Source organism: Mus caroli, unplaced genomic scaffold, assembly GCF_978045245.1.
Source record: "Mus caroli unplaced genomic scaffold, Mus_caroli_1 scaffold_1, whole genome shotgun sequence".
Lineage (NCBI taxonomy): Eukaryota > Metazoa > Chordata > Mammalia > Rodentia > Muridae > Mus > Mus caroli.
Window position 1 is genome coordinate 110031833 of NW_028227256.1, and position 10366 is coordinate 110042198.

Consider the following 10366-nt stretch of genomic DNA (forward strand, 5'->3'; position numbering starts at 1 on the left):
TCTACCCAATCCCACAACACCCAGAGGAAGCTGAACTCCTAGCTGCACAACACAACCAGGATCAGAGGATCAGAGGATCTGAGGAGCTTGGTCACCCAAGGATTTCAGGATCCCAGAGGCAGCTTTAATCCAGGAGCTCTTACACCCAGGATCTCAGGAGCGCAGGATCATAGAGACAGCTGGTCTATGAGGAGTCCTCACACATTCAAGATAGCAGGAGGGACAGGCTCTAGTCAGAGACAGTGAGTTCAGGTAGCACTAGAGATAACCAGTTAGTAGGACTCAAGCACAAGAACATAAGCAACAGAAATCATGGTTACATGGCATCATCAGTACCCAGTCCTGCCACCACAGCAAGTTCAGGATAACCCACCATACCAGAAAAGATTCTGATTTAAAAATCACTTCTCATGATGATGATAGAGAACTTTAAGAGGGACATAAGTACCTCACTAAAAATAAAAAAGGAGAACACACATAAACAGGTAGAAGCCCTTTAACAAAACAAAACACACACACACACACACACACACAAATCCCTTAAAGAATTACAATAAAACACAACCAAACAGTGAAGGAATTGAACAAAACCATCCAAAATCTAAAAATGGAAGTAGAAACAATAAGGAAGTCACAAAGGGAGATTAACTAGGAGATAAAAATAAACCTAAGAAAGAGATCAGGAGTCATAGATGCAAGCATCAAAAACAGAATACAAGAGAAGATCTCAGGGAAAGAAGATACCACAGAAAATATTGGCACAGCAGTCAAGAAAATTCAAGATGCAGAAAGATCCTAAGCCAAAACTTCCAGGAAATCCAGGGAAAAAATGAGAAGACCAAAGCTAAGGACAGTAGGTATAGGAAATAGTGAAGATTCTGAACTTAAAGGGCCAGTAAATATCTTCAACAAAATTATAGAAGAAATCTTCCCTATCCTAAAGAAAGATATGCCCATGAACATACAAGAAGCCTACAGAACTCCAAATAGACTAGACTAGAAAATAAATTCATCTCATCATATAATAACCAAAAAAAAATTCACAAAACAATTACTCCAGACTTCTCAGAAGAGACTATAAAAGACAGAAGATCTTGGACAGATGTCATACCGACCCTAAGAGAACAGAAATCCCAGCCCAGGTTACTTCTCAATTAACCAGCAAAACTCTCAATTAACATAGATGGAGAAATCAAGACATTCCGTGAAAAAAAACAAATTCACATTATATCCTTCCACAAGTTCAGGCCTACAAAGTTTAATAGATGGAAATCTACAACACAAAGAGGGAAACTATATCCTAGAAAAAGCAAGAAAGTAATCTTCTTCCAAAAAACCCGAAAGAAGATAGCCACACAAACATAATTCCACCTCTATTTACAAAAATAACAGGAAGCAGCTATCACTTTTCCTTAATATATCTTAATATCTATGGACTCAATTTTGAAATAAAAAGTCATAGACTAACAGACTGGATATGTTAAAATGATCCAACATTTTGCTGCATACAGGAAATCCACCTCAGTGACAAAGACAGACACTACCTCAGAGTAAAAGGCTGTAAAACAATTTTTCCAAGCAAATGGTCCCAAGAAATAGGCACACACAGAATTTTAGTTTACTTAATTTTTTTGGATTGTTTTACTTTTCAAAATGGGTGTGATGTCGAGTTTTGTGGTTATATTTTTCCCCTGGGAGAGAAGTCAATGTAAAAGTTTGCTGATATGCTCAAGGATATGCTGATTTGTGAAAAAGATTTTGTTTTTGCATTTTTAGAAAAGATGATTAGTGTCTATATACCTTCAAGAGTAATATGGGTCAGGTTTGATAGAGGTCGACCCCCAGAGAACTATCAAATAAAAAAGTTACCTGGATGATACTAAAATTTTATTTTGAGATTTGTATATTACAGAATATAGAGCTTGGTGAGTTTCCTCATCAGACATATTGAACTGACCTGTTTCATCTACTGATATCTTGAATTTTCAGCCAGATTTAGTATGAACACAGATATCAGAGACTACTACAATCATTGGTGTGGCCTTCTTAAGGTCAACCATCTCTATAACTCCCCCCCCCTTCAAAAATATCTCAACACCCATATTCAGCTTGAAGAAATTATGAAGAGTTGTTGATCCCCTGGGCTTTGGGGCTGGAGGTAATTACTCTAAGGTTGCCTTTCTGGGGAATTTAGAAATGATCATCATTGGAACAGAGAGGAAATAGATTGATTTGATTGTATAGCCATAATCTCATTCAGTACAAATCTTTATAATTGTCACTAAATTGAAGTCATAATTTCTTATTTCGGTACAGAATTTATTTTGATACAGAATCAAGGTTTCATTGGTATAAATTTCTTCTATTGATACAAAATTTTATAATTCCAAGGCTTGGACACAGTTATTCTATAAATGCCATAATCTGAGATGTTTAAGATTGTGAGTTAATAGCAAATTCATGGCTCTGAGTTTATTATTAGAATGTTTTTAGATATTTTACTTAGAAATATCTGAGGGTAGTTAAAGGACAAAAGTCCAGATTACTTTATATAGATAGTTGGTTCTCAAAAACATCAAAAATCTACAGATGTGACATTTAATGTTATTTATTGTTGAGACAAATCTGCTCCTAACTGCTTCCCATTCATGGATTTAAAGAAGCAACTGAGCATATTACCTCCATGTGAGGATGTATATTTGTGGCTAGGTCGCCATTGAGCAGAAAATTGCCAATTTCTCCTGCAGACCTATACTGTCCAGAAAAGGGATACAATTTACAGGTATGGACAGCTTAGTTCTGCTGTAACAGAATAGTTAGTCCTTCATATTTCTGTATCTCTAAGGTCTGTTATATGATCCTTGGCTAGAAGGCTAAAGACATGCTCCATCTTTCTGACTTACTGAGGCTGCAAAGTTAGGCAGCTGTCTCTACAATTTGTCTCAGTTCTAGAAGCAGTGTTAGACTTCATATATATTTTCAGTTGATGTTGGTCATTCTCTGATTTCTGATTAGGTTGAAGACTATGTATGGTATCATAGCCAACCCAGGATATTTACATTGAGAGAATAGATTTTAGAGGATGATTTTCAGATGGTCTATTATCTAAAGCCAGGACATGAGTCAAGGTAGAATCATAAGACATTTAATTTAGGACAGATGAAGATGTTCTATCTTAAGGACATAAATGATGGGCTTTGTGTTAGGTCAATCTTATACTTTATAGATTACAAAATAGTAATAGTTATGCTCTAATTATACTTGAGAGAAAGGTTTTGTTTTTTATTAGAACAGAAAGGGGGCATGTTGTGGATGGGCTTGGTGTTGTTCTTGTGAATCAATCGACTAATGAATAAAGGAGCCAATCACTGGGTGAGTAGGAGGGATTTCTGGGTTGGACAGAGGAAGAGAGGAAGCAGGAGAGTTAGGTCTTTTTGGACAGGACTTGCATGAGGACAAGATATAGCTAAAAGTGTCTCCCAGTTTCTATGGCGAATTCATCAGGATTCACAATCAGATGGTATAGATTTAATAAGATTTACCAGATTAGGATTTTAGTTGCTTTTCCCATTGATTGATCATTCTTTTCTAATCTAAGTTTGCGTTGTGTTTTCCTTCACATGGCAGTTTTTCCGGGTTCAAGAGAGAAAGTTATGGCAGCAAAGCATAGGTTTCCCTAAGGGACATCAAAAAGGCCATGGGGGATTTGAAGCATGGGATTGGCCTGGTAGTGACTCTACAGTGGGAACTTAGTGAGCTAGCTGGAGAGATTTTGGAGCTCTGAATCAGAGTTTCCATCATATAAAAACAGATGGACAATTGCCCTCTAGTGCATGGCCAGCCAGGCCATGGAGGCAGAGACACAAGCAAATGAACATGCTGGTTTATTTTTTAATATTTCCCACAGTAGAGACATAACACAAGAAACTTGGAAATTCAAAAAAATCACCAGATCCTACTATAAAAGACTGTATTCAACAAAACTGGAAAATGTGGATGAAATAGGCAATTTTCTACACAGATGTCAGGTACTAAAGTTAAATCAGAGTCAAATAAACCATCCAAACAGTGCCATATCTCCTAAAGTAATAGAAGTCATTAACAGTCTCCCAATCAAACAAAACCAAAAAAAAAAAAAAAGGAAAAAGAAAAAGAAAAAGAAAAAGACTAGAACCAGATGGTTTTAGTGCAGAATTCTATCAGACCTTCAAAGAAAACCTAACACCAACTCTCTTCAAATTATCCCACAAAATAGAAACAGAAGAAGTAACACTACACAATTCATTCTATGAAGTCAAATTACACTTATAACTAAACCATACAAAGACCCGACAATGAAAGAGGATGTCAGACTAATTTCCCTTATGAATGTCAATTCAAAAATACTTAATAAAATTATCCCAAACTGAATCCAAGAACACATCAAAACAATCATCCATCACGACAAGTAGGATTTATCCCAGGAATGCAGGGATGGTTCAATATATGGAAATCCATCAACATAATCCACTATATAAACAAACTCAGAGAAAAACTGATGATCATCTCATTAGATGTTGAGACAGCATTTGAAAAAATCCAACACTTTTCATGGTAAAAGTCTTGGAAAGACCTAGAATTCAAGGCCCATAACAAAACATAGTAAATGCAATATACAGGAAACCAGTATCCAACAGTATACAGATTCAATGCAGTCCTCTTCAAAAGCCCAACTCACTTCTTCATAGAGTTAGAAAGAGCAATTTGCAAATTTATTTGGAATAACAAAAAAAAAAAAAAAACATGCAATCGAAAACTGTCTCAACAATAAAAGGACTTCTGGGGAAATCACAATCCTTGACCTCAAGCTGTACTACAGAGTAATAGTAACAAAATCTGCATGGTACTGTTACAGATTTAGGCAGGAAGGTCGATGGAATAGAATTAAAGACCCAGAAATTAACCCACATACCTATGGTCACTTGATCTTTGACAAAGAAGCTAAAACCTTCCAGTGGGGGGAAAAAAAGACAACATTTTCAACAAATGGTGGTAGTTCAACTGGTGGTCAGCATGTAGGAGAATGCAAATGGATCCATACTGACTTCCTTGTACAAAGCTCAAGTCTACACTCCCAAAGATTCTCTAAGGCAAAGGACACTGTCAATAGGACAAAAGTGCCGCCTACAGTTTGGGAAAAGATCTTTAACAATCCTACATCTGGTAGAGGACTTATATCCAATATATACATAGAACTCAAGAAATTACACTCCAGACAATCAAATAATCCTTTTTAAAAAATAGGGTATAGACCTAAAAATGGAATTCTCATCGGAGGAAAATTGAATGATCAAGAAACACCAAAAGAAATGTTCAACATCCTTAATCATTAGGGAAATGCAAATCAAAAGAACCCAGAGATTTTTACCTCAAACCAGTTACAATGGCTAAGATCAAAAACACAGGTGATGACATATGCTGGCAAGGATGTGAAGAAGGAGGAATACACCTCAGTTGTTGGTGGGATTGCACTTTGGAAGAAAATTGGAAATAGCAGTACCTGAGAATCCAGCTATACCACCCCTGGGCTTATACCCAAAAGATGCTCCAAAATATAACAAAGACACATGTTCTGCTATGTTTATAACAACCTGATTTATAATAGCCAGAGCTGGAAAGAACTCAGATATATTTCAACAAAATAATGGATAGAGAAAATGTGGTACATTTACACAATGGATTTTTAGTAAGCTATTAAAAACAATGAACTCATGAAATTCTTACCCCAAGAAGACTGACATAATTGACACCATCTGAGGACATTTGTCCAAAGCTAAACACCTATACAATGTAGAGTTCAATATAGCATGGAAGATGCCCATGTCCTCAGAAAATATTTCATGGACATTAAGAGAACTAAGTTCAGGGGAAGATGGACACAGATGAACTAAGATCCCTGCTTTAAGCCATTAACAGTGTAATGAAAGATCTAGATCCATACAGGTATGGTATCTTGTCCAAAGTGACACTAAAAGCATGTGTGATATATCTATGTAACTTAATCAGTATTAACCCCTCCAAAGTAGTTTATAAGCAATTGAAAATATTTTGTCATTTAATACTGTGTCTATTTATGATATACTGTTATATCTAGATTGTAAAGGCATTTTTATTAGATATTTTCTTCATTTACATTTCAAATGCTATCCCAAAAGTCCCCTATACTCTCCTCCCACACTGCTCCCTACCCACTCATTTCCACTTCTTGGCCCTGGTGTTCTCCTGTTAGCATATGTAGCAGCTAGAGACACGAGCTCTGGGGGTACTAATTAGTTCATATTGTTGTTACACCTATAGGGTTGCTGACTCCTTCAGTTCTTGGGTACTTTCTCTAGCTCCTGCATTGGGGGCCCTGTGTTCCATCCTATAGATAACTGTGAGCCTCCACTTCTGTATTTGCCAGGCACTGGCAAATACTCACAGGAGACAGCTATATCAGGGTCCCCTCAGCAAAATCCTGCTGGCATATGCAATAGTGTCTGTGTTTGGTGGCTGATTATGTGATGGACCCCCGGGTGGGGCAGTCTCTGGATTGTCCATCCTTTAGCCACTGAAAGATGGAGGAATACAAGTGCTGATGGTCGTTATCAGCAATGGTGAGTGTATGTGGATTCAGAGTGGCTGTAATATGACATTAAATATTTGCCCCACTCTGGAAAAACTGGGAATAAATTATGGGTTTGTATTGGTTAAAAAGAAATAAAGAAAATCTTTTTTTTCTTTTTCTTTTTTCTTTTTTTTTAATTTTTTATTAGGTCTTTTCCTCATTTACATTTCCAATGCTATCCCAAAAGTCCCCCATAACCACCCCCCAACTCCCCTACCCACCCACTCCCCCTTTTTGGCCCTGGCGTTCCCCTGTACTGTGGCATATAAAGTTTGCATGTCCAATGGGCCTCTCTTTCCAGTGATGGCTGACTAGGCCATCTTTTGATACATATGCAGCTAGAGAAAAGAGCTCCGGGGTACTGGTTAGTTCATATTGTTGTTTCACCTATAGGGTTTCAGTTCCCTTTAGCTCCTTGGGCACTTTCTCTAGCTCCTCCATTGGGGGCCCTGTGATCCATCCACTAGCTGACTGTGAGCATCCACTTCTGGGTTTGCTGGGCCCCAGCATAGTCTCACAAGAGACAGCTATATCTGGGTCTTTTCTTGCTAGTGTATGCAATGGTGTCAGCGTTTGGAAGCTGATTATGGGATGGATTCCTGGATATGGCAGTCTCTAGATGGTTCATCCTTTCGTCACAGCTCCAAATTTTGTCTATGTAACTCCTTCCATGGGTGTTTTGTTCCCAATTCTAAGAAGGGGTAAAGTGTCTACACTTTGGTGTTCTTTCTTCTTGAGTTTCATGTGTTTAGCAAATTGTATCTTATATCTTGGGTATCCTAAGTTTCTGGGCTAATATCCACTTATCAGTGAGTACATATTGTGTGAGTTCCTTTGTGATTGGGTTACCTCACTCAGGATGATGCCCTCCAGGTCCATCCATTTGCCTAGGAATTTCATAAATTCATTATTTTTAAAGGCTGAGCAGTACTCCATTGTGTAAATGTACCACATTTTCTGTATCCATTCCTCTGTTGAGGGGCATCTGGGTTCTTTCCAGCTTCTGGCTATTATAAATAAGGCTGCTATGAACATAGTGGAGCATGTGTCCTTCTTACTGGTTGAGACATCTTCTGGATATATGCCCAGGAGAGGTATTGCAGGGTTTTCTGGTAGTACTATGTCCAATTTTCTGAGGAACTGCCAGACTGATTTCCAGAGTGGTTGTACAAGAAATTCTAAGGCAAATGAATGAGTCTAGAAAATATCATCCTGAGTGAGGTAGCCCAATCACAAAAGAACACACATGGTGTGTACTCACTGATAAGTGAATATTAGCCCAAAAGCTTTGGAACACCCAAGATACAATTCACAGACCATATGAAGCTGAAGAAGAAGGAAAACCAAAGTGTGGGTGCTTTGGTCTTTCTTAGAAGCGGTATCAAAATTCTTACAAAATTTCTACAAATATGTAGAAAAAGTGTGGAGCAGAGACTTAAGGAAAGGCTATCCAAAGACTGCCCCACATGGGGATCAATCCCATATATAGTCACCAAATACGTACCCTATTTTGGATGCCAAGAAGTCCATATTGATATGTGAGGGCATCGAGGAGGGAGTGGGTAGGTGTTTGGGGGCATACCCTCATAGAAACAGGAGGGGATGGGATGAGATAGGTGTTTTCTGGGGGGAGGGGTCAGTAATAGGGAAAGGGGATAACATGTGAAATGTAAATGAATAAAATATCCATTAAAATTTTAAAAAATAGCAAATATATATTTAGATGAAGGGGGAATATGAGTTTATACCTAAAAAGTAGTGATATTGAAGCAACCCAATGGATCAATTAATACAATTAAATTAAATATGTCTCTTCCATGAAAAAAAAATCCAACCCTACTAACCTCATAGAGCAGGGCAAGAATCAGGAAGCACTACTCAGTAACATATCACCTAAGCAACTGTTCTAACTCCATTCAGGGTTTATCTCACATTCTTCTTTGAACTCAGTTTTCCATATTGTGATGTAATCACAGAGAGTCTGTCCTTGCCAGTATACTTCATGGTCCCAGGCAGGAGCTGAAGATGTTGTTCTATTTATTTATTTATTTATTTATTTATTTTTTACTAACATACCTTAGGTTGATACTAAGGGGTGTTGCTGAAGGCATTCTGGAGAACACACCCTGAAGATATCTCTCTGAAACGAAATTCTATTGATCATGGATGATATGCAACTAGGGACTTTAACAGCTTTGAGATTTGTGGAAACTCACTTGGACTCACAAGACAATGATAACAAAATCATCTAAATAACTTCATTCACAAATGTTAGGTGAATGAAAGAAGAACTATGAGGCATGGAAAAATAGACACAAAGTGTGATAAGCCATGCCAGGGTTTGCTGGAATGAAGCAGGAAGCTTTCATGGTAAATCATATCTGCTGTGGAGTGGGATGCAGGGAGCTAAGGATTTTAGCATATTGATTTCTCATCCTTAATACCTACTCCCTTCAACTGCTAAATAGCTCAGTGCTCCCTAATGGGTAGTGGAAGAGTTTGTCAAGATAAGAAATTCACTTAGTAACATTTTTATCTCCCTAACAATTTGTTCATTCACAATGTAATTGTTCTAGAAACAAAGATGTTCAAGTACTCCCCAGACACTGTGTACTGCTCTTATTCATATCTTGTTAATACTTGCCAAGGTCTCCATGTTAACTTCATTTCTGATCAAAGCAGGATTCACAGGACCTTGCTCAAAGCAAGAGATACTTGAATATATTGCTCATCTTCAGCAGGAAATGAAGTGATTCCAGGTTTATGCTACCTTTACCAAAGTGGCAAAGGTAGATTATTGTGTCAGCAATTATATTATATATTGTAATGTAAGACAATTCAGTAAGAACAAGACAAATTGGAGTGTATAAGTTATTTATATGAGGAGAGAAATGATGTACCTTTTGTTTTAAGACAGTTTCAATTACTGGATCCTGGAGACCTCTAATTAGGAACAAATGCCAGCAGTCACTTTAGCTCCCAGCACTGGGGTTGCAAACACATGTTCCCGTGTCCAGCTTTCTATATTCAGATACTATCTATCAAAAAAAAAAAAAAAAGCTCTTCTCAATTATGTAGCACATGCTTCCCCAACTAAACTATCTCCCCAACCCATGTCCTTCACTTTGAAAAAGCAGTTGAATGCAATTTTAGAAGAAATATCAGTTTATTAGAGTTAGCACCAGTGTACTACTTCAACACAACCATGGATGGTAATGTACTCCAGATAGAGAAAGGTAATGAAAGTCCTCTAAGCCCCAATGTAAACAAGTTGATTCTTGGACCAACCTTTCTAGGCTAGGGCTACCACCTATAACCAGTGTCTACATGCCAGCTCTCTTAGAACCTTAAAGTAACCTGTCAAGGAAAGGCCATCATGAAGAAGAGGCATCTACACAGAGATTGTATTCATTTTTTTCTTCATTGCTACAGCGAAGATCCTGAGGAAAGCAATTTAAAGAAAGCTATGGTTTGGATCATAGCTTGAATATATTGCCCATTAATGATGAGGAAGTCATAGCAACAGAGCTAGAAGTGGCTGGCCACATTGCATCCAGTCAAGAAATACAGACAATGGGTCGGAGAGGTGGTTCAGAGGTCAAGAGCACTGACTGATCTTCCAGTGGTCCTGAGTTCAAATCCCAGCCACCACATGGTGGCTCACAACCATCTGTAATGAGATCCGACACCCTCTTCTGGTGTGTCTGAAGACAGCTACAG